The sequence below is a fragment of the Mytilus californianus genome, unplaced genomic scaffold, assembly GCF_021869535.1.
Source record: "Mytilus californianus isolate M0D057914Y unplaced genomic scaffold, xbMytCali1.0.p SCAF_13, whole genome shotgun sequence".
Classification (NCBI taxonomy): Eukaryota; Metazoa; Mollusca; class Bivalvia; order Mytilida; family Mytilidae; genus Mytilus; species Mytilus californianus.
This window is the reverse complement of record NW_026262615.1, coordinates 45,752,364-45,778,580: the sequence shown is the minus strand read 5'-3', so window position 1 is coordinate 45,778,580 and position 26,217 is coordinate 45,752,364. Positions and strand designations below refer to the sequence as shown.

The 26,217-nt window shown below is 32.0% G+C and overlaps 1 long non-coding RNA gene across 1 annotated transcript; it reads left to right on the top strand.

Moving 5' to 3' along the window:
* The first annotated feature begins 6,190 nt into the window (after positions 1-6,190).
* LOC127723761 (uncharacterized) lies at positions 6,191-8,505 on the top strand. The gene is made up of 2 exons (XR_007992239.1): positions 6,191-6,351; positions 7,831-8,505. It is a non-coding gene; the product is annotated as an uncharacterized LOC127723761 (long non-coding RNA).
* The last annotated feature ends 17,712 nt before the right edge of the window (positions 8,506-26,217 follow it).

Genomic DNA, 26,217 nt, shown 5'->3' with positions numbered 1-26,217 from the left:
TGTTCTGTTCGGAGGAACATATATTTGTAGACCTTCAACTTTATTTTAGCGTAAACCGCGTTTGACAATTTGTGCGTATATACATATGCTTTCATTAAAATTTTATTGTAGCATCGCATGTGTTTGCCTATCCAAGGTTGATAGACTAAGGGCTTACATCTTCATTATAAACATTGCCAAATAATGTTTTACTGAGACATTGGAAGTTAACAATAACGATCATTAAATATCAAAGATACTCTCAGTCTAAATGATTTCAGTATCTGAAACTGCCCTACATTTTGAAATAAATATATATACAGATCATATAGTGTTCCTTCCACCACAAAACGATATTTCAAAGGGAAACTGTCCTGAGCGTACTCGATGCAAACTTTTCTAGAAAAAATATATGGAAACACTCTGAAATAGTTCTTCTGATTTAGACATACATACACAATATAAAGTACTTACAGTACGTTGTCCTAGTCTGAAAGTAAAGTTGAAATGTATCATTTGTAGCAGCCCTATTTATCAAGGTATGCATAAATCTCAATTTTCCATCTAGACAATATGGTTACTGTCTGGTATTTTATTGTGTTTTAGGTAATATTCAGATGTATAGCAAATTATTTGTTTTCGTGGTTTCTGCTTTTAACAGCTCTAAGTACTACTAATACGCATAATAAGTAGAATAGTATATGCATAACAAATGTGTCATTTAACAATTAAATATTAAACAATAACATCAATACTGCAACGAATGAATTTATATCATGTAAACCATTTACAGCTTGACCTAATTTTCACGGCATTTCAGAATTTGTACGGCCTCAATGTCCAAAGGAATGGCTACGTTTTGAACAATCTTGTTATGTTTTCAAACAAGGCTGATTCATTGGATTAGAATGGAACGCCGTGCAGGTTATCTTTTAGATTTCAGATCATTGTTATACGTAAAGTAATATTAAATGTATCTTTAACTCTTCTTGACAGAAAACAAGATAAGTTAGTTTTTTTTACAAATATCTTGGTACCATTTATACAATGACGCAGAAGAAAATCAACTATGCTAATATATTCAATTAACAGGCCTAATTTGAATTCTTACGTTTGATTTTGTTAAGTTTTATGAACTTACCCCTTTTTGAATTTACATTGGAGTTCGGTATTTTTGTTAATACTTTATAGATATGGAATTGACTGAGTCTATCAACAGAAATTGAAGTCCACAACTGAATAAGAGCATGGAAATGTTTGTTGTATCATATGTAAAATATAACGAAGGACAAAAGAACGAAGAAACAACAAACAAAACAATACAATTTACGATTGAATATCAAAAAAGGGACATAATTAATATTGTCAACCCCGCTTCATTGCAATACAAATAGATCAATCAGTGTGAAACCGTTAACTATGGAATACCGAGCAAAGACAGGGCATATGCAGCTATTCACAGTCACCTTGTAGTACAAATACTTGGCAAGCTTTGAAAAAAAATGTTCTGGAAAAAAGGTTTTGCATTGGTAAAAGCGCATTTGCTCTGTATTCCATGCTGAATAAATAGTATAGTTTGATCAGTTTTATGCACGCTAAATACATACTTGGGCCCAAAGTGGCGGACAATGTAGAATTCCCCTAAGACTAAATATAGATTATATAATACGATTTAGAACGTATGACGTATGTGACATATTTTGACCAATGAAAAGACTGCAAAATTATAAGACCAATAAAAACTGTTAATCCCCGATACACAAATCCGTGTAAGGGCATAGTGTTTGCTCAATCGGATAATGATGAAATGCCTTACGTATATTTGACCAATAAAATCTGCTGCATATTAATATAACGGTAAATGGATCGTAATCACCTGCCGGGGATTAAGTCGTCACCCCCTTGGAGATAACCTTGTCATAGGCGAATTAAATATCGTTTGATATATTGTATAAAAAATGGAATACTTTGTTGAATGTGCTTTATTTACGAAATCTAAATAACCCGCTCTTTCAAGTAAGAAGGATAACAATAATTGAAACAATAGAAATTGAATAATCATCCAATTGATTTAAGTTAAGTGGTAATAAACATCAAAGGTACCATCCATGTTTTGACAAGATAATTTGTTCTAGACTTGGAATTAATCTCTAATCTGATTAATGATTAAACTAAGTAAATGTATAAGAATCATTAACGAAAAAGACACGTCTTCCAGGAAAGATCGTATTTACATTAAACAAATTAAGTTTGTATTGGTTAATGTTTCCAACATTTATCTCTATTCCGAATTAATATGTCATGGTTTCTAAGAAAGACATAATCTTGAATCTTGAAAATGTGAACTTTCTTTTTTTTTCATATGGTTTCCTTGTAGTTCAGTATTTTGTTACTTTTTTCAATAAACATATTCATGCAAAAGGAACAATTCATTCCCCCTTTTCCCCCAAAAATGTTAACAAAACAAAACAACAAAACAACAAAACTCATATGTTGCATAGAATACCTATCACGGTAGAGCGGGGAAACATCTGTAAGCATGCAGGAACCAATCATTTATCGAAACGATGGATGAATTTTACCTACTCGTATCAAAACAGAGGGACGAAAGATACCAGAGGGACAGTCAAACTCATAGATCGAAAACAAACTGACAACGCCAAGGCCAAAAATAAAAAAGACAAACAGACAAATAAAAGTACAGATGACACAACACAGAAAACCAAAGACTAAGCAACACGAACCCCACCAAAAACTGGGGGTGATCTCAGGTGCTCCGGAAGGGTAAGCAGATCCTGCTCCAAATTTTTCACACTTCGTGTTGCTTATGTTATTACAAATCCGGTAAATAGTCTAATTCGGTATGTCACATTCGGGAAAAGGGAGGGCATTGTAGTTACGACATAAGGAACATATCCGATATCATCTGTGAAACGGTTATTCCATAACGGTCAACCAACTCGTGATGGCGTCCGTAAAATTTACGAAGGGATGACTTCAACTTCACCATTTGGAACTCTTGGTTTAATAGCTTCCTTGTGAGCAGCAATCCTCTATCAAGGAAATCATGATAGGAAACACAAGCTAGGATTATCTCTCGCTTTTTGAAAATAATAAACGCTATACAATGAATGCAGAAGGGGAATGTACACTGCTGGAGTTATCGTTTCGTTCCACATGTTGAAACACCAACAAGACGGGTCTACATTTGCTCTACTTTATAAACCACACGTACGTCAGGGGTACGACTCTGCTAAAAATTCAATCGGCAGGGGTCTTGAAGGAAAATATCGCGGACAGCGTAGATGAAAAACAAAATTACCTCAAATTAACCAGATACGAACTGTATCAAATCGAATTCGTCTTGAGGGACGACAATCTCAAATTATTTTGCCTAAAAGATTACCACCTGCTGTTTTTTGCTGCACTTTCGTAAGAAACCTATAAGAAATGCAATGTGTATATAAAATATTTACATCTGTTTATAAACGTATCGGTAGACAAATGACCACATGTCATGAATTAAAAAAAAAGGCATCAATTTGAAAATAATGAAATACACCCATTACATCTCGATTATACTTCTTTTCTTAAAGTATAAGAATAAAAAAGCAAAAACAGGAGGCTTAATTATTTCAATCAAATAAATCGTCATCTTTTTAGATACTCAAATAACTTTCTTGTACATGAAAAGGTCAAGTCCTCTACACTTTTATTGATGAATATCGACCACGCTTAAACATTCAAGTGAACAAGTGTAGAGACATATATGCATATATATGAAAATATATGCATTCACAACATTGATGATGGATTAATCAACATAATGTCAGTAAACAACTATAAAACATAATTCTTAAGAACTTAATATAACTAGAACACTTATACGTTACACTTAATATCTACCGGTACTTGACCAACTGAAGGTTCATTTAAATCAGACGGTGTGACTAAATTTCTATGATATTTTTAAAGTAAATGACCCTTTTGCAAGGCTGTGTTTTACAAAATTTAAAGTGATGCTAGCAATGATTTCTTTAAAACTAGATCTTAAATATAGAGATTGATTTTTTAAGAAAAGACAACAGTTACTATGGACGTATTCAAGGACATCCTATAGCACGATTTTGGGTACTTTTAACTTCAGTGATTTAACATGAATTTTTGGGCTATAAAGTTAGTTTATCGCTTTCTGTCTACAATAACCTGTAGCGTATCATGGACATAAAAGTGATCGAAGTTCAAAATGTTAAAACGAGTTATCACTGGAATAAAGTATGTAGGTTTTTCTATAAACAAAATCCTTTATTGAGTTGCCACATTATTTTAATGCCCGTTGCATGCAAAGAAACAAAAATCCGTTTTTGGCATCATTCTTTTAGAAATTTTAGTTTGTAATGCTCTTCATCTTCGTATTTGATTTGGTATTCTAACTGTTCTGACTTCAGCATCACTTATAAAGACACATATTTCGTAAATCGGTGAATATCAGATCTGATCACTAGTAAATTTAGTGTGGAACAGATCAGATTAAACCAAAAGCAAACCTAGGAATAGGCCTGGTGCAATCGGAGCTGTTCTGGTCAAAGTTCATGGTGTGCAGTACTGGTATTGAATTTGAATCCAGTAGATATCCCGTTTATAGTGTACCTTTTCCGACAATCACAAAAACAGTCCTAGAGACAAATCTGAGTATTATATTAACATGAATTACATCCTAGAACCGGTTGAAGCAGTCATGTATTTTTTGTAACATTGAATGTAAAGTTGTCCTAAAACTTTATTTGATATTTCGTTTCTTACCTTATTTCCAAACATTTTTTTTTTTTCATTTAGTATTTTTGAAACGTGCTGTTTTCATCTTTTTCATTACTGGGTCGATACGTCTGTTGGTGGACTATCAGTCCACCAGGGTATTTGACTATTTAAGGTCCTTTTTAGCTCTTCGATTGTTTCGGTTTTATTCATCCTTGGCTTTCAAAAAAATCGGCTTTGAGCGTTCCTGATAAAGGTAAATCCAGAAAAGCGCTTCGGACGAATGAAATTTACAACCTGTTGTTTTCGTCTCAAACAAAATTAATCATAATAGGATTATGAAAAAAGAAAGTACTTCTATTAGAATTAATGGCATTACGGTAGACCTGAAGGTCATTGTAACGAAGTCAACACTATATTCAATGAAAACTGCTTTAATTCAAATTTTGTCAATACAATAAAACGAGGTTTCATTAAAAAACTAGGTTTAAAATACGATATGATGAAATAATGTATTACACGATATGTCTACCCCACACTGACAATCGAATGCATAGAAACAACTGTTTATTGATTTTTTAAAGGTTGAAATAAAACCTTCAGCACCAAACACATTCCTTGTAAGCTTTACATGTCCATAGTAAATTGACAAACACCGATGAGAGGTATGTTTAACAATTAACTGACTATACTGGGTTAAACAAATCTAACATACTGTCATAACTTGCACGAAAATATTATTATGAAGTATATGAACTATACGAACATTTACACAACCAAAAGGTAGATCAAAATAAATGTTAGCTAACATGGCAGAAAATAATGTTAACTTTGAAGATTTTTTACAAATATGATAATGCATCAATTATATCTGAGTTAGAGTTAAACATTTGGATTTTATACTGTATTCATTGTCAATTTAGCTTATAGGTACAATTGCAACGAATAGCCAGTATTTGTTTCACTTGCAAGATCGAAATTGGGAAGTTGTTGCATCTTAATTGAATTTAAATCAACAGAGTTTGAAATTAAATTATTATTCAACGGTTAACTTTGCTATTTAAAGTAATTTTTTTAATTTTCCCTGATTTTTTAAAAAAGAAATGTTTCGAAAAACATCCTTAGCCGACATGAAACAGTCTGTATCTGTTAAGATCACAAGGCTTGATTACCGATATAATATCGTTGTTGGTGTATTTAGTATCAAAATTGCAGTTTGGTGCCATATTTTGAACCTTATTCTTTTCTTATTTTTTTGACGACGCCAAAAGTAGTATACACCTATGAAGCTATGATACTCGAAAACAACGTCTTTCTGACAAACTGCTTTAATCAAGGGTACTTGTACAACAAACACCATTAAGTATTAAATGAGAATGACATTACTTTGTAACTTATGGACTTCAGATCCACATTCGTCGTACTTGACGAATCATTTGACTTTTTCCAAGTATAAACCCTTAATCGTTTATTTGGAAATGAACAAATTATGGAAAACTCACACAACACGGCCATGTTATTACTCATTTTACAAAATATAAAGAGCGATATTGTTCGTTTGATTCAGGGATTAACTTGTACTTGTAGGGAACGTTTTCTAAAAAAATAATTTTCAAGGTATGGTATTTTTTTATTTTATGAAAAGAAATAGCAGAACATTGTAATCTTTAACAATTTATCAAAACACAATAGAAATATTACAGAAACATTCCAATCGACTATAGCAATGTTATTATTTTTTTCGATGACAGTTGCAAGTTTTTTTTTACAAAAATAGGAGATACGGAAACGACGTCCATCAAAATATGCTAAATATTTGACTATGTCAAAATGTGTGAATAAATAAATGAATGCTAACTTGATCGTCCGCGACGATTTCGCATCATAATTAATAACTATATTACAAAGGCCATAAATAATGGAAACTTTACATTTAGTGGCTATAACTAAAAATTTTTTTTTTAATTGGCATCCTAAAATGTTACTTGATCAATGTACCTTTTCACCTCTACTACAAATGAAAAGGGCTTTCTTTTCCAAAAGATTGTTTTGTTGCAGGATTTTCTGTTTTTGTTTGAAATGTACTAGTAGATAACAACATATGAGTCTGTTGCATATAAATCATGGCAGTTTGATGAATGATAAATCTGTATGCACTGAAGCGAATCTCATGTCTATTGTTAACATGATTAAAAGTTTAATATTAGGCATTATTGTCTGAAAAACAAGTGACGGTGCTTATTATATGTACGAACCTGTTCTTACAACTTTAAATCCTCATCCTTCAAACGTCGCAGAACGATTGCACATATGTTGAAGTTGCTATCATAGTTTTTTTTAGTTTTTTTCCCCCAATTTTTCTGGAATTGGGAACTTAGTCATTTTTTAGCAAAATCTAAAAACTCTGCATTAGTTTCATGTAATCAAATATTCCTCAAGTTGTCAAACCAGATGCCTGAAACATCTCAGACAGATTACATACACTTTAATGGTCTGCAACTGCTATTATAGGGCTGTTTTCCCATTTACCCGAATTGAGGAACCTGGTCATTTGCATGATTTAAAGCAAAGTTACTAATGACGGTTCATATTATTTTCATTAACGTTATACATAAAACTACCAATTATGTGTAATCAACTCCCATGACAGTTATCGACATTGAACTTTTGAACTTTACAGAGTGATTGCATATAGATTCTGCATTTACTATGATGGAATTGCTTTAGAATTTTTTCCGGACTTTTGAGTTTAGTCTTTTTGCAGCAAAATAGAAAAAGAACCATTCTGCACAACCAGATCATTTGAGTCTTGGATCAAACTTTACATTAATAAATCCCTTGTGTTTTGAATTTCATGTGCTGTTCATTTTTTTTTAAATCTTTTTTTTTTTAAAGCGATCAAAACCAGAGACTCGCAATTTACGAATTCTTGTAAACTGAGTTTCGTATATTTTATGTAATATGCAAATTATTTATTATTATTATTATTATTATTATTATTATTGTTATTATAATTTTTTTTTTATTATTATTCATAATCATCAAATATGTGATCATTGATCTTGTTGTTAATAGGAACATTGATTTTAATTTCAGAATAAAGATAGTATTCTTTCTGGTATTACTTTGCATTGTCACAAGTTGCCAATCATGTTGTAGAAAAGGAAAGAACACCGTTGTACCATCAAAAACCTTTGTACCATTCAAAACCGTCGTACTTCCAAAACAAATTGATTATAGACAAAGGTGTATATCACAACCAGATTGTTGCTGGGATCCATCGACGAACAGATGCATTTGTCCAGATAGAAGCAGTAGTTACTCGAGAGGAAGAAGAGCGTCAAAAAATAAGGTTCAACTGTCGATATTAAACTGTAACTGTAAAGGATATGAAGACGGTACACATGGGCGTGGTTCCAGACCATTCCGAATAGTATGCAAGAAAGCTTCAAACAAAGGAAATCGGAAAGGCAATGGGGATTATCCTAAGAAAGACCAAAATGACTGTACATATACAGGAAATCCACATCCTTGTAGGGAATACAACAAAAAACAGGTCAAATTTTATCAAGAACTCATTGCCAGTATTGCTCCAAACCAATGTAGTAATCTGAATCTGCCGAATGCGCCTTGTCCAATAGGTCAATTTAAAACTAGAAAGACATGCAGTGATATTATTAATATGTAGAATAGTAAATTTTATACAGCACGATCTTTATTGTTTTCTGTAGTATTCGAGATTCAATGTACTAATAAATATTTTGAAATACAGTCATGACAGTTCCTCAGTTTCAATTGAAATGAAATTAGAACAATTGGAGCTTCTGGGGTATCCAACCCTCCATGTCTCGTTTTTTTTCACAGCTAGCATTTTGAAAATGGCAAATTCTCTTATTTTAAATTTCAACTTTTGCGGTGAAAAAAAACTACAATACACGAAAACCAATTTACACAACAATCGAAAATGTAGAGCATGAATATTTACTCTAACAGAACATAACTTATAAATAAATAAATACAACTTATACGATAGAAAAGAGACATAATATGAGATAACATACGAAAGAAAACGACGGTTGTCACATGTGGAGCAGGATCTGCTTACTATTCCGAAACACATGAGATCACCCCAAATTCTTTATGAGGTTCGTGTTGCTCAGTCTTTATTTTTCTATGTTGTGTCTTGTGTACAATTGTTTATCTGTATCTTTTCTAACCATGGGGTTGTTAGTTTATTTCGACGTATTAGTTTGAATGTCCCTTTGGTATCTTTTGCCTCTATTATACTAACAAAAATAGGTTGATTGACGAAATAAACGCTTGACGGACACTAATACTACTACATTAATTCCCCAGACGAAAACAAGGGCCCAATTGTTAAGGAATATGGGTCCATCTCTTACAGTGATCTACCAGCCAATTACTCATGCAACATTTGAATCCGACAGCATATTTGTCCGACAACTCATCATTCCAATAATATAAGGAAAGGATGTTAATGAATTCAATTCAGGACAAGATTTTTTAATACTGATTGCTTATTTTTTTATCTAATATATGTTTTAGGGGATGGGGGTAGGATCGGAGAAATCTTAACACGAATCTAATGTTAAGCTTGGAAGGGTTAGTTGAGATAGGAAAAAACATTATGATTATGACGATGCTTGTTCAACAAGATATGACCAGTTTTAAATCTCTGTATCTGATACAAGACGCATCAATGGAAAATGCATCATACTCTTACACACACAATTTTGGGAGATGTCTAGTTAAAAAACTTCAAGATATGGTTTTTGATACATTACACAGTGTCAACGTTGATTAACATATTTCTGTGATTTTATCTGAAAAATAAATCAACAGAAACAAGAACATACATTTGAAAAAAATCAAATGCATTTGAATAATGAGTCGTTGTTCGAATTGACAAACAACCTTCATACATACATGATTTACTAATTAATAGCAATATCTAGTTGCAATCAATCAAATAATATACCAAGAGTGTAACGCTGTTTTATACTTGATTTACATTAAAAAAAACATTGAAATTGGTAGAATTATAATTGATTGTACCTCACATCACCTCACATCTTCCATATCTTGAATTGATATTCGAACGTTTCAGTTGCAGCATTTTGAAAATTAAAAAAAAAAAAATCATTTGTAATTTATCAAAGAAAGAAAAAAATAAAGTAAACCTTCAAAATCTATGAAACATAGTGTGTACACCTGCGTAATGTCACATTCATATTGTTAAGTGCAATTAAATTTGACGTCTTACATCCAAATATATATCTTCTCTCAAGATGTAAATTGTTGATGTAATACTTTTCTTTTGTTATATTTGGCACGGTTGCATGTCTGCGTTTTTCCTAATCATTTGCCTGAAATATTAGCGGTTTTGATAACGGGGAAAATTTATGTACCAACCTAGGAATATGAGAGTTGTTTTTCACTCGTTCTGTTGGTTGATAACGGTAGATTTTGTCAGTATTTATGTACTTTCTTTTTTCTTACCTTGGAGCTTGTTATTTTTCTAAAAAAAATTTTTAAATAAAACGCGATCTATAAAATAACATATATAATTCAAGAAATCAAATTGAAAATATGTTTAACAGTATAAGAATTTTGTTTACAAATTTGGTTGACAAAAGTACCAATAGGTAAAATAACAAGAATACCGAACTCTATGGTGGCCGGATGCGGCCATTTCGCGTTTTCGCGTTTTCGCGTTTTCTACTTTCAATTTGCAAACGCGAACTTGAGAAATCGGGAAATCGGGAATTTGAGAAATCGAAAAATCTGGAAATCAAGAAATCGAGAAATAGAAAAATCGGGAAATCGGGAAATGCAGAAATCGAGAAATTGGGAAATCGGGAAAGCGAAATCGAGAAATAGGGGAATCGAGAAATCGAGAAAGCGAAAATGCGAAATCGAGAAATCTATTTCCCGTTTTCGCCTTCGTGATTTCTCGTTTTCGCTTTCTTGATTTTATCGATTTCTCGATTTCCCGATTTCCCGATTTCCCGATTTCTCGATTTCTGCATTTCCCGATTTCCCTTTTTTTCTATTTCTCGATTTCTCGATTTCCAGATTTTTCGATTTCTCGATTTCCCGATAAAAGTGAAAGGAGAAAACGCAAAAAGGCGAAATGGCGAAATGGCCGCATCCGGCCACCATAGAACTCCAAAAAAAATTCTAAACGGAAAGTCCTTTATCAAATGGCAAAATCAAAAGCTCAAACATCAAAAGCTCAGTTATTAAATGAATGGAAAGCAACCTTTTTCTGTACCAAGTAATACGTATTCATCCCGACATGTACAAACTTCTTAACATTTTAATGTTAGTGAGAATACTTACAAAAAAGCATATCACATGATGACATGCTTCTGAGTGGATATATGTATATTTTAAGATCTATCTATCAAGTGAAATCAAAATGGAAAATTACGATGAGATAATTTTTAAATTTAGGTGTTAAATTTTAAAGGTTAGTATGCTTCATTACATCAGTAAAAATAAGTGACAAAAATTGGATATAATATAAGCACGTTCATTAGGTGATTGGACATATATTTATAAGTAGATTACATAAATCAAACAGGTAAATGAACATATTGATAGATAGAAAATACCCAAGAAAAACAAAGCAAAGAACAAAAGACATTCGTGCATGAATACAAAGCCAAATACAAGATTACTCGTAGGTATGATAAACTTTATTTTGTTACAATAGCCCGGATGTTGGTTAAGTCACAACTCATGTGTTTACTATATCTTAATATCTGTTGGTTGAATGTTTACCGTCACAAACACAGTCAGCTGTCTAAGTTTGTCGTAACCTATGAAATTTCCATATCATATTTAACTGAACGGATAATGTAGCATTTTATAGTAAGGAAAAAAAAATCAAATTGACCTTCACAATTTTTACTCATCATCATTTCTTGTTTTATTTCAATTTATCCTCACTGTTTTTGTGTATATGTAACAATACCTTCAAAACATTTAATTTTCTATAGCTAACAATAAGCACCATCCTATGTTCAACTATTTGCAAAATATTTATACTGCATGGTACATTTTAAATAAACAAATTCAAAATGCGAAAACAAAAATTAAGTCAGACTATATGAAAAATTACCAAGCAACAAACAAAATTGTGAATTTGTAAGAGCATTTTAAACATAACATTATTGCCATCAATAAGTGATTGAAACACAATATCGAGTTTTACATATGTACTGTATAATTTTAGATTGAAGCATATGGGAATGATGTTTTATTCAAACGAAAGCCACAGTTACATATATCTTGAAAAACTTAACAATGCTATGATTCAGTTATTAATACCAAATACTGTATTTCTATTTGTGCTTTTACTCGCCAGTCTAATTGGTAATGGGTTAGTTGTGTACGTTTATACTTTCAAGATGAAATCAAAAACGGATGACAGATATTTTATTCCATGCCTAGCTGTTGTTGATATGTTCGCATGTGGCCTTGGTGTATCATTTGGAACTATGATGAACTTAAATCCGTTGAACTTTCGAAAAGGCGTCATATGCAAATTGAACTGGAGTGCAAATAAATTTACTGCAACGAGTTCGGGTCTGATGCTTTTAGCAATTGCTTTGCAACGGTATATTAAGGTCAGTCGACTATCGAACTCTTCCATGAGCCTGCAAAGTAAACGATTGACAATGACAGCAATCATAATCGTATCAATTGTTATATCACTTCCGTGTTTTGTCTTGTATGGCGAGGCGAAGGTTCCATTGAAAAGCGGAAACAGAACAATTACGGGATACAATTGTGCCGCTTTGTCTAATGTGAATCGAAATTTTCTATTTGGTTATTCAGTTACACTGTTACTATTATGTTTGGCTGGAATTTTTGCACTCATCGCAATATATTGCGTATTACTTCGTATCATATATAAACAAGAATCTTTCAGAAAGAGAAATAGGTCAGCCATACGTTCTGTTGACGTCAATGTACATCATAGTATCGCAAATCAGATTATGAAAGATTCTGATTCATCTAATTGTGGAGATGCGAACTATTCTGTTGACAAATCTGAATCCCACAACACGGACATTGAATCAACATCGACAAGCTACCAAAAAGACACGAATGGAGGATTCGACATTAAGGGGCATAGGTCTACTGTTCCTTCTGGAATCCAAACAAGACGGACATCAAAATTTACCAGAATTCTTTGTCGAATCAAGCGTAAACATCGATTCTCTATTATGTTCTTCCTTATCACATTATTATTTTGTATCTCCTATTTTCCTAGAATTGCATTGATGATTGTAGAATCTGTGATAAGTAATTTCTTGGATAAGTTAGCAGATGCAGAATACGTCATAGTTTTGGGTTTTTACAGAGGATATCTCATGAATTATGTTGTTAATTCGATAATATATTTAATATTTGATACAGTTTTTAGAACATCTTGCAAACAACTGTGTTGCAGACATTGACCACATAAAGGTCAAATGTATAAACACGTATATATTTTTCTTATTGTAATATTGATCTAATTATAAAACTACATATTAACATCATTTCTTCAATAGCATTCTGAAATCCAGAATATTTGCGACATAATTTGAATAAAATATGTTGCAAAAGTTAGCATAAAAACGGAGGTATCAGCATTCCCTGTTCACCTTCATTTTAAGGAACTTTCAGAAATTGTTCATTAATTTCAAATCCCCAAGCTTTCATTTGGTACAAATTAACCCAAACAGTGTACTTATTTGCAAAGATACAGGTATGCGTAGAATCAATTTAATACAAACAAATGCATGTTTTAACTAAAGTCCTCAGTTCAACCTAACGAAATCAACGCAAAAGCATACATACACTATTTTAAACAAGAACGCCGATTACAAAAAGCATGAACTAAATATGTATATGCAGATAAGCAACCAATTCGGTATCCCCCTCATGTTCATCAGGAGGAAGCTGTTAATTTGATGTTTGGAAAGGAGCGACTAGGTTGGAGATAAAGTAGAATCTTTTTCACTTGTTTTCTGAAAATCTTTGCACGTAGGATAACTTTGAGAATAAAACAAACATTTTAAAACAAATGTTTCTTTCGTTGTTATAAAACGTTCTATTGCATAGCGTAAAATGCGCTTTCACTAATCAAAATTTATGTGTCACACAATGCCGTAAATAATACAGATATACTCTTAGACCGGTACGTTTATGTCTTTCAGTTTCATGTCAGCTATGTTTGTTGTGTGCTTCTAAGCGATATAATGAGTAAAACAGTTTTAAACTTATTAGAACTGTGTATTATTTAGTTTACATAATACCGTCCCATGTAAGAGATGGGTTAATAATATATATTTAGCCTCTTCAATTTTTTTAATATGTATGTTCTTAACCAAGAGCCTGTATTTCAGAGGTTGTTGCTGATTTTATAATGAATGCTAGTGAATTTGATACCAGTATAACCGGAATATGTATTTGGGAGGACACTAATGATATTCTTGTATATATTACTTCTGTCACTGACAGTTCTTTGCGCTGTAAACAACAGTATATTTACAATAACCTTGATTTGCTTTTCAGTGATAATGTTTCTATAAATTGTAACGCCCCACCTTAACCTTTTGCTATTTATAGCATGATAAACTATAGTTGAAATTATGAAATTACAATGGATACAGTTCTCAGTTGTTATTTAAACAAAGTTGCCTTGATGTGACTAAATGTGCACCAGATCATAAAGAGGTACATGTATTTTCTGCAGCTTGTACCCGGTTAGGTCTTCGCATTTTTGCCCGCTGTGACATGTATTAATCCTTGTTACCTATTAATTTAATTGTTTCACCGACTCTGTGTTCATTTTAAAAAAACAACGTCATTTGTCATTTGTCATATAAGATGATTTTTTTAATAATTGATAACCCGACAATTTAAGAAAGGTTTGTTATAAACCATATCAGTACCGATGTATTGACTACTGAACTGATAATGCCCTTCAGGACTGATCATCCAACAGCAGCGGTATCGACTTAGTGCTGTAAAAATGAAAACATCAGTTAAAAATTTCCATGGGTCCGAAGCGTTTTTTCTGGACGTATCTTCATCGGAACCTTCGCAACCGAATAACATAAGATTTCATCACAAAGCAAACTGTTTTTTTTTTATAAAAATAACCCTCATTGTAATATAATATATTTTCCTTAAGACAACGTTAATTGAGTCCTGTAGAGACTGTCTGATTTGTTTTATTTTAGATAAATGTTTTTGAAAGTTTTGTTTTCGCTTGTTATATTTTGGTATTTGGATATGATTAATTAAGGTTATTTGTAATAAAATTAAATGTGCGCTGGAATCGGTACCGTACGTATACATTGAGATACAACATGTTATATAGCACTATAACATCTGTTCACAATAATTTGCAAAGCCTTGTAAAGATATCTTCTGTTTTTATGTCAAGGATATACATAAGACATGTGAATACATTACGGACACATCTTGTTAACCTTGATAAACAGAAAAATAAGGAGATGTGGCATGATTGCAAATGAGACAACTATCCACCAAAGTGCAAATGTAGTGGATTTTAGCAATACGATGCAGTCGTACGGCCTTCAACAATGCTAAAATCCCATACCGTATGGTCGGCTAAAAAAGGCCCTGTCATGAAAATATGAAACAATGCAATTAACACTAACGACCCAAATTATATCAAAAGAATTAACGAAAAACAAATATGACAGACATGAACCAACGACAACCCCTGAACTAAAGGCTCCTGACTTGTGGCGGGTTAACATATTTATGAGCGGTCAACCCTCCCCTAGCCTTGAAAAGTGTTCTAACAGCACAATATAAGAACAAACTACAATGTTCAAGTTGAGAAAGGCTTGAATCATCAAATCGATATCAAGGAAAACATTAACCAAAACGACAGACAGGACATGGCAGGGTATATATTCATCCATCATCCCTAACCAAAAAAGACACTAAGTAAATATTCGAGATTACTCGCAGTTACCGATAGCTAGTTCAAAGCCAATGACAACTTATAAATAAATCATGTATCTAAGACTAAAATAGCAATCAGTACACATCCAACATGCAATCGATTTAGTGTTAAGATGTCAGTATCAGTCAGAGAAAAATATGGCCTTGTTCAAAGTAAAAATCCAGGTATTGACAGATTATAGTACCGGAAAAGAACATATGTGTTATATTAAGTATGCTCAAATTTACTGATAACAAAATCATTATTTATACCAATAAAAGCAATATGCATAAAGATTCATAAACATACAAATAAATCTAACAAAGGGAGACGAAGGGTACCAACGGGACATTCAAACTCGAAAGTCGTAAACAAACTGACAACGCCATTGCAACAACAATCCGATGCTGTACAGGAAGCATCCATATTTTTACGTTTTCGATTTGAATCTGATCCGATTTGTACTATTCGCAAGGTTAAACAAGAGTGTACATGCTGATATGCATGTCTAGATGGCTTTATTGACCATTGATTGTATGTTGAAAGTCTTAAAGATAAAGGTTTTACTACAATTATCACATAAACATAACATTTTCATGACGTTGAGGTAAGGTCAGATTGATCTTGTCAGACAGTCTGAGACATGTACACCTTACATATATTCCATACACCAAATATAGGTGTTATATTGCTTATGGTAGTTGAAAAACAGACCAATAAACACAAACGTTACATTGACCAATGAACCATGAAAATGAGGTCAAGGTCAAATGATACTTGATAGACAGATATGTTCAACTTGCAGTCATTCAATTCACCAAATATAGATGACCTATTGCCAATAGTTCTAGAAAAACAGACACAAACACAAAATATCCACATTGAAAAATGAACCATGAAAATGAGATCAAGGTTAGATGAAACCTGTCAGACTGACATTTACCCCTTACAATCATTCTTTACAACACATATAGTTGTCCTACTGCTTATAGTATCTGAAAATTGGACCTATTCCCGTAACTTTAACCATCATCACTGATCCATGAAATCAGGTCGGGGTCAGGTGAACTTTGTCTGACGGGCATGTAGATGTTCCAAGGAAGTTAAGGAACTCATATATTAAATTAAGTTATATCATTACTCAAAATAAAAGAAAAATTCACATGATAAAAAAAATACACTGAATCATGAAAATGAGGTCAAGGACAATAGTCATATGAACCCAAAAGCATGAACTTTCTACAAAAATGAAAGTCATCCGCATTTTCCTTTACATGTATTCCTTGTTTGAGTTTATATGACAATAACATAGGATCGTTAGTATCAAAAATTGTTTTAAATCCCTTATATAAACGTTGGTTTAAATGGCTGATAGAATTCCCCAAAGCAAGTTACTGACTTTCCCTTTCTATACAATAGTATATCACGTGGCATATATGTCATGCATATCCAAGACGACACGTTAACTGCTCCGTTTTCTTTTCTATTTTTACATGTTGAAAGTTGATTCTTGTTTTATTTTTAAAGAATTGTTAATTGACCACTAATATGATGTTATACGATTTCCAGCATATTTACTTTGCATACATTTTACTTGATAATGTTTGTATCCTTTAACTTTGGGTTCTATAGTCATTGATATTAGGAAACTAAATGTATTGGCATTGCCATTACTTATTGTCAAGAAAACTTGCCGAGTTTACTTTTTAGTTATGCTTCTCTGAAGTGAATTGTTATATATAAATAAGAAGATGTGGTATGAATGCCAATGAGACAACTCTCCATCCAAGTCACAATGTATAAAAAAAAGTTATACGCACATTATACAGTTTTTTTTGTTTTTTTTTTTTTTGTGATCCCAATTTTAGACGATCCTAGTGATAATCATTCTCTTATACATGAAGTTCTATGGTAAACTATCATTCTACAGCAACATCAGTAAAAGAAGAAATTTGGTGAATCCTTATGAAAAAACAATCAAACAACATCATGCCTTCCCCTATTCTAAAATGTAAAATAACAAAAAATACCGAACTCCGATTAAAATTCAAAATGGAAAGTCCCTAATCAAATGTCAAAACCCCTACCCCAAAGGCTCCGCGAGATAAGTTTCAATAGATATTAAAAAAAAAAAAAAAGATAAAGAAAAAAAAAATGGTGACGATAATGATTATAATTATTCATATCATTTGATATATTTTTCGTAATCACAGGACACTCGAAGCAATTTTCAAACTCAATTCCTATTTTGCTCAATTTCAAGAATCTATCTTTAAATGACCGCTTTATATATCTGTTTTTGAAGAAAAATAAGAGATTGTCTTCTGTTTGGATTGTATATCTATTCTTGCAATACGGTGTTCTAGTGGATCCTTATCGTGCAGTGTAAATCACAAAGTTCGTTCAATACGCATCATATAAATTTGTAATGCTTTTTTACAAAATGTAATCACAAATGTAGGGATTAATAGTGCATGGAAGAATGACTTCCCCTGCAGGAATATGTAATTCAAAACATCCTTTAGACTAGGTAGTCAAGAGTAACATCATTTATAAAGTAAACACTTGTGTAAGAACTCACGGTCCATTAGATTTTTCATATTAGTCTAGACCGAAGAATGGAAGGGATAATTATATGCTTCCGATATGTGCCTAACCCAATGGAGAAATACATGTATCTAGTTGTCGTATTTTATATTTTAAGGATGTTCGCTACTCTTGTATATGACTTTTTGTCAGACATTCGGAATCCTTCAGTTTTTTTTGTCATAGTTTTTGAAAGGAAAAGGAGCAAAAGTTAAATGTATGAAAAATCAAGAGAGAATAATTTCCCGCCAAATTTTCAATTGACCATATCTCAAAAGCAAGGTTACGGACCTGTAATTTTTTTCAACTTTTTGATTTCCGTTATTTATATAGTATCAATTTATAGCAGTCACTTAGAAAGCTTGTTATTTTTAAACAGAGGAGCGAACATCCTTTATGCGTTTGTTTCGTTATTTGGAGAAATGTGTGTTAATGACTGATCCCTGATTGTGTAAGCCTTTATTCACAATTTCTAAAGACTTAAAGGACGATTGAATGTTTAACATTATGTATAGATATCGTTCTGTCTGTTGTTGAAATGTTTACGCTTTCCACTAAACAGTGTTACTTTTGGTCGATGGGTTGCTAACTCATTTACTCTTTTTTTTTTTTTTTGCCTCCATTAAATTTATTTATGCCTTGTTCAAACTAGAAAGATTAATAACTTGATATACGGTATATAACGAACGCTTGCCAATTTTGTTAAAATCGCACATGAAATCAAGGATGATTTTATTTTCCGTTTGCTTATCGTCTGATTGACGCATATATCCCAAATCTCAAAATATATTTACATTATATATTGTTGCTTGAGACTTTTGTGGAATATATTTTTCAGTGTTGACAAAGATTTAAATCTAATCAGAAAAAAAAAGTGTCTGTGGTGGAAATATATATCTCAAATAAATTGTGTATTTCTTTTTTTAGAAGCTATAATGAAATGTTCGCAGCAGCAGTGCAGTCTAATATAATGCATCTATATTATTAGCTGTCATTAAATTTAAATAGTTCATACAAAGGTGATTCACATAGCATTGTTTCCTTGAAATGTATCATATAAAAAGAAGATGTGGTATGATTGCCAATAAGACAACTCTTCACAATAGACCAAATGACACAGAAATTAACAACTATTGGTCACCGTTCGGCCTTCAACAATAAGCAAAGCCTATACCGCATAGTCAACTATAAAAAGCCCCGAAATGAAAAATGTAAAACAATTCAAACGAGAAAACTAACGGCCTAATTCATGTACAAAATAATGAACGAGAAACAAATATGTAACACAGCAACATACGACAACCACTGTATTATAGGTTCCTGACTTGGTACAGGCACATACAGAATGTTGCGGGGTTAAACTAGTTTGAAGGCGTCAACCCCCTCCCCCCTAACCTGGGACAGTGGTGTAACAGTACAACATAATAACCAACTATAAAAATCAGTTGAAAAAGACCTAACTCATCATTAGATGGAAACAAAAAGAAATATATCTAATAAAAACACAAAGTGGACGTGGACGGGTACTTTTACATGCCATCAATAAAAAGACATTAAGTACAGATCTGAGAGTACTCACAATTACTGACAGCTAGTTCAAAGCCAATAACAACTAATAAAAAAAAAATTATGCATCTAAGACTAAATTATCAATCAGTACACATAGCCATATCTTAAACATTCTGTTATTTCAGTAAAATGTATACTACATAAAAAAAATATGTTTGCATACAAATACATTCATTTCTTTTATAGGAAACATTTTTTATTTGGCCACCGTTATTGGGATTCAAACTCTGAGTTTTCCTGGTACTATGAGCAGTCCATATGTTTTTAAGACCAATATATAAGTTTAAGGTAAATATTTATGAGGGTCTGGATGAGATTTACTGAATAAATTAATTGATTGTTTGATTGTTGGTTGCTTAACATCCAGTGGCAAATATTTCATGCATGTTCAGGACGAGAACAAATTAAATTCAACAATAAATACAATAGTTAGGTCCTGTAATAGAGGCCTTACGGGATTAAGGTCGGTGAAATTTGGACTGCTACGGGAAAATCAGGATATATTGGATATGGACAGAAATTTAGCCTTGCAACAAGCCACTTAAGGACCCCTCAATTAATTGGTGCAAGGGTTCTTAGCGTACAAAGAAAGTTGCACTCTCTTTACACGAGGCATCGGATTAAACGTCCGCATTCTGACAAGACGTGGCTGCGTACTTGTAAATCCCACACAACCAAACGGACGTCCTACTTTGGCGAGGGTTTTACTGCCGGTCGGAAGAAAATCAAAGGTGGCATTATTTCTATTCCCAATTCGCCTTTGGGGGCTGCAGAATAGAGAATAAATGAAATGAAAAACAGTGCAGAATAAAAGGCCAAACAAATAAAGAATAGAGAATTATTCGGTGCTGAAATATATGGAGAATACTGACCAAAATAACAAAAGAATAGTAAAAAATGGTCTACAAAATTAAAGAATAAAGAAATAAAGGATCCCCGTCTAGGCTTTCATGTATCTTCATCCGCTATAATTTGTGGAAATGACCATCACGAAAGTTTAAATATTGAGAGAAGGGTGGACAATTCGAGTTTTTAAAAGTGTAAACTGTTATATTAACAATTTTTCTGCTGTTGAAAAGGTTTCAAGTTTCGAGATTTAAAAAGTCGAACTTTTCTGCTATTAAAAATGTGTAATAACAAGTTAAAATTTCAAGATTTAAAAAGTCGAAAAGTTTCAAGTTCAAGTTTGACATTTTTACTTTGAAATTTTGATATTTTAAAAGTCAATAATTTGAAATTTTGACTTTTAGACAGCTTCGAAATTCGAATTTTAATTCCTATCTTTATAATTTATTCAATAATATGTAATTCATTGTCATAAGTTATTTTCCTACAATGAAGAATCGTATATGTACAGTTATGTCTTGGTTACCATGTGTTGTATCTGTGTGTTTCGTCATCAATATATGTATACAAATGTTACTTCATGTTAAACATTTGTGTCTGAGTGTTATTCAGTAAATCTTTAAACTTGAGAAATTTGGACTGATTGGATTCTTATTAATAAAGATCATCATAGTATATGTTCATACGTGTATATGCAATTAATTTATAAAAAAATATTCTGTAATAAAAAATAAAAAGCATGCCGTATTTGTAATTATATATATGAGGGTCTGGATGTGGAGTCCTTCAATTCTGTGTTGTCCATTTTTCTCTATTATTTATATTTTAACACCCATTATTTTCTATTCTTTATTTGTTTGGTCTATTTTTGTTTGCCCATATTTCTGCAGTTTTTGCCACTAATTCTCTATTTTGTAAACCCCATCCAGACCCTCATATATATATATGAGAGTTTCGTTGGGATTTACAGTATAGTGAGTAATTGACCTAGACTAGAGAAAAATTTAGTAGCTGCAAGCAATTTTAAATTAAAACTGTTTGTGGAGCCTTGTTTTTTTTTCGTTGATTATTATGTTTTTTGCCGATCTGATGTATGAATCTCTTTTCAACTTTTTTTCAAAGCTTGTTATTCTGTTGTGCTGTTTTACTATTCAAAGGAAGATTGAACGCTCGTAAGTTAAACCCAACCGATTCATGTTTGTGCCTATTCCAACGAAGGAGTCTGTAATTCAATGGTTTCCGTTGGTTTCTTTCTCATATATTAACTTTTCGCCTTTTGCTTTTAATTAAATCATGTTGCTGTTTTTTTTTTTCGTTTGAAATGTTAATTTGCATACATTTTTAGACATGTGATGGCCTTTGATAGCTTAATAGAGATTTCCAAGAAAATGACATTACTCGACATAACCAACATTTCTTACCGTATCACAGCCTATTAATTGAACCATGACGCAGAGGAGCATAGACTGCTTGGGTTTTTTTTTTTGCTCTTTGAATACACATGTGTACTTTAACATCATTGCTCGCATATTATTTTTATGAAATGTTTGACGTTTAACTTAGAATAACGTCAGAATATTTCATTGCAATTTTGTCAAGAAAAAACATTTTAGTTGTTTACACTATCTATTAAAGTATAAAAATATTATATATTGTGATCTGTGCATTCGTCCGTATGTTTCGTTCTATAGACATTTAAACAAAAAAAATAATAAATCAAATTAATGTTTTGACCCGAAATAGTAGTTCATCAAACATGTGATATTGTAATGAAGCACGGTGTCCTGGTATCTTGTGACATTTTTGGGGATACATGTAATTACTTTTGGGGGATAATTGATATTTTTTTGGAAACAATCTCCAAAAAGCTTCAGACGATTAGGATTGAGAGAATTGTTCCATACTTTTGATAGAACATCGCAATATACTCACGGAGCTGTGATGTTGTTAATCTAAGTAAAATTGTGGGGACTTTAAATTAAATGTCACTTATACGTGAGTGACACGTTCTCTGCACATCACATCACCTTGAAACAATTTTCTGAGAGTTTCGTAGTAGGTCTGTTGCAAGCAATTTTATTGTTGCTATCTTACGTACTGTTTTTTTTCAGTGGCAGTCCATATTTTCTGCCCTTAATCCAGAACGTTCCAACTACTGCTACGTTAAGCATGCAAGCGAGTATAAGTCATTATTTCAAATCTGTTAAATATGTTTTGAATAATTCGTTGAAAGGTTTTGCTCTCTTAAGTTTTTTTTTTTGTTAGGTTCTTTTTCTTCTGACACAATTCATGTTTGGAGATACCTGCTTGTTTGAAATGAAAACATGCATACACGATCTATTCGTAGATTTTAAATCTCTGTATCCGATACAAGGCCCATCATTCGGAAAGAAATGAAAACAACACGTTGTAAATTTAACTCATCTGAAGTGCTTTTCTGGATTTACATTCATCAGGAACACTCAAAGCCGAATATTTGAAAGCCAAGGATGTATAAAACCAAAACAGTCATACTCTTTCCAAAAAAAAAAAAAAAAGAAAGGGAGATGTCTATTTGGAAAACTTATTTCAGACATTATTTTTGATACAAGACACAGTGCCAACGTTGATGAACATATTTCTCTGATTAAATCTGACAAATAAATAATCTTAAACAAAAACATACCTTTAAAAAATCAAAAGCATTTGAATGATGAGTCGTTTTTTTTCATCTTCAGTTGATAAATCAACTTATTTATACATGATACACTTATCAATAGTAATATCTAGTTGCAATAAATCAAATATTATCAGAAGTGTAACGCTGTTTTATATTCAAGTTAAACAAACACAAATTGGTAGAATTATGTTACTTGAATCAACTTCTGTATATTATATTTTGTGGCTCATCTTCCATATCTAGAATTGATGTTCAAACGATTCAGTTGCATAATTTTAAAGATAAAATAATTGATTTGTAATTAATCAAACAAAAAAGAAAATAAGATGTTATCAAAATTTATGAAACATAGTGTGTACTCCTTCGTAATGTCACATGCATATTGTTATAAGCAAATGAAATTGGCGACTTACACCCAAATATATATTTTCCCTACAGACGAACATTGTTGATGTTATACTTTTCTTTTGTCATATTTGACACGATTGCATGTGTGCATGCTTTTTTAAATTGTTTATCCATTGATTTGAAATATTGGCGGTTTTGATTACGTTTCAATACCAGGGAATTTGATAGACTCTTAAATGATCTTTAAGAAAAAAAAAAATGAAAATGAACCTGTATTTAAATATATAAGTAATCTCTTTACAAATATGGTTTACACAAATGTACAAAGCTCTTTATGTACCAAAGTAATACATACTCATCCCGACAGGTACAAACTGCTTGACATTTTAATGTTAGTGAGAACACTTATGTTATAAATACATATCACATGATGACATGCTTCTGAGTAGATACATGTATATCTTAAGATCTATCTATCAAGTAAATCAAAGTAGAAATTTTAACATAATATAGTCTTATAAGTTTAAGTGTTGAATTTCACAGATTGGTATGCTTATTTACTTCAATAAATGTAAAAGACAAAAAATCGGATATTATACAAACACGTTCATTGGGTGATTAGACAGATAATTGTTAGCAGATCGCATAAATCAAATAGGTAAATAAATATTTTGATAGATAAAGAATACCCATTTAAGGAAAACAAAGCAAAGCCAAAAACAATCATGCATAAATACAAACGACAAATACAAGATTACCACAATGTACAATTCACTTAATCATGTTACCCAAATAATCTGAATGTGGTTTAGGTATTTACTGTATCTTATATCATTATGTTAAATGTTTACCATAACAAACAAAATACTTGACTGCAGTTTAGCGCAACCGATGGAATTTCCCGGAATATTTAATTGAAAGGATAGTGTAGCATTTTACCGAAAGGAAAGAAAATGTAAATAGACCTTCACATTTTTTTAAGTGTTTTTTTTAATGTAGAATATTCAATGCATTTATTTATAATAGATATTCCTGAACTTTTTTGTGGGTTGTGACTTGTGTCTAGCTGAGTCTTTTTTTTTTTAAACGCATAGAAAAATTATCAATGATAAACTGTATGAAAAATAAAGAACAACAAAAAGTGATGGTTAAACGGAAGCAGCAATATCAACAAATGTGTATTCGTAAGTGCAAGTTTACACTAACATACATTATATATTAAAGTAATAGGTGCTTGAAGCAATTTTACTATTTTAACATATGTACTCTATAATTTTAGATTGTAGTATCTGGGAATGATGGTTTATTTAAAGGAAAGCCACAGCAACATACACCTTGAGGAACTGAACAATGTTATGGTTAAGTTATTAATACCAAACACTGTATTTCTATTTGTGCTTTTACTAGCCAGTCTGGTTGGTAATTGTTTAGTTGTGTACGTTTATACATTCAAGATGAAATCAAAAACGGATGACAGATATTTCATTCCATGGTTAGCTGTTGTTGATATGATCGCATGCGGCCTTGGAGTATCATTTGGGATTTGTTTGAACTTTAATCCGTTGAACTTTCGAAAGGGCGTAATATGTCAATTGATCTGGAGTGCAAATCAATTTACTGCAACGAGTTCGGGTCTGATGCTATTAGCAATTGCTTTTCAACGGTATATTAAGGTCAGTCGACTATCGAACTCTTCTATGAGCCTACGAAGTAAACGATTGACAATTACAGCAATCATAATTGTATCAATTGTTATATCACTACCGTGTTTTGTCTTGTATGACGAAACGGAAGTCCGATTGAAAAGCGAAAACAGAACAATTACGGGATACAATCGTGGCGCTTTATCTAATGTGAACCAAAACTTTCTGTTTGGTTATTCAGTTACGCTATTACTAATAATTTTAGCTGGAATGTTTGCGCTCATCGCATTATATTGCGTATTACTTCGTATCATATATAAACAAGAATCTTTCAGGAAGAGAAATAGATCAACCATACGTTTTTTAGGCATCAGTGTACATCATGGTTTCGAGAACAAATTTATAAAAGAATCTGGTTCAACTAATTTTGCAGGTGCAGATTATTCTGTTGATCTGAATCCTACAACACGGACATGGAACCAAAGACAACAAACAACCAAAAACAGGGCACGAATGGAGGATTCGACATGCCGGGTCATATGTCCTCTGCCCCTTCTGCACTCAATACAAGACGAACATCAAAATTAATTAGAATATTCAGTCGAATCAAACGCAAACATCGATTCTCTATAATGTTTTTCCTTATCACACTATTATTTTTTATCACCTATTTCCCTAGAATTGCATTGATGATTATAGAATCTGTGATAACAAGTTTCTGGGCAACGTTAACAGACGCTGAATACGTCGTAGTGTTGTGTTTTTACAGAGGATATTTAATGAATAATGTTGTTAATCCTGTAATTTGTTAAGTATTTATACAATTTTTA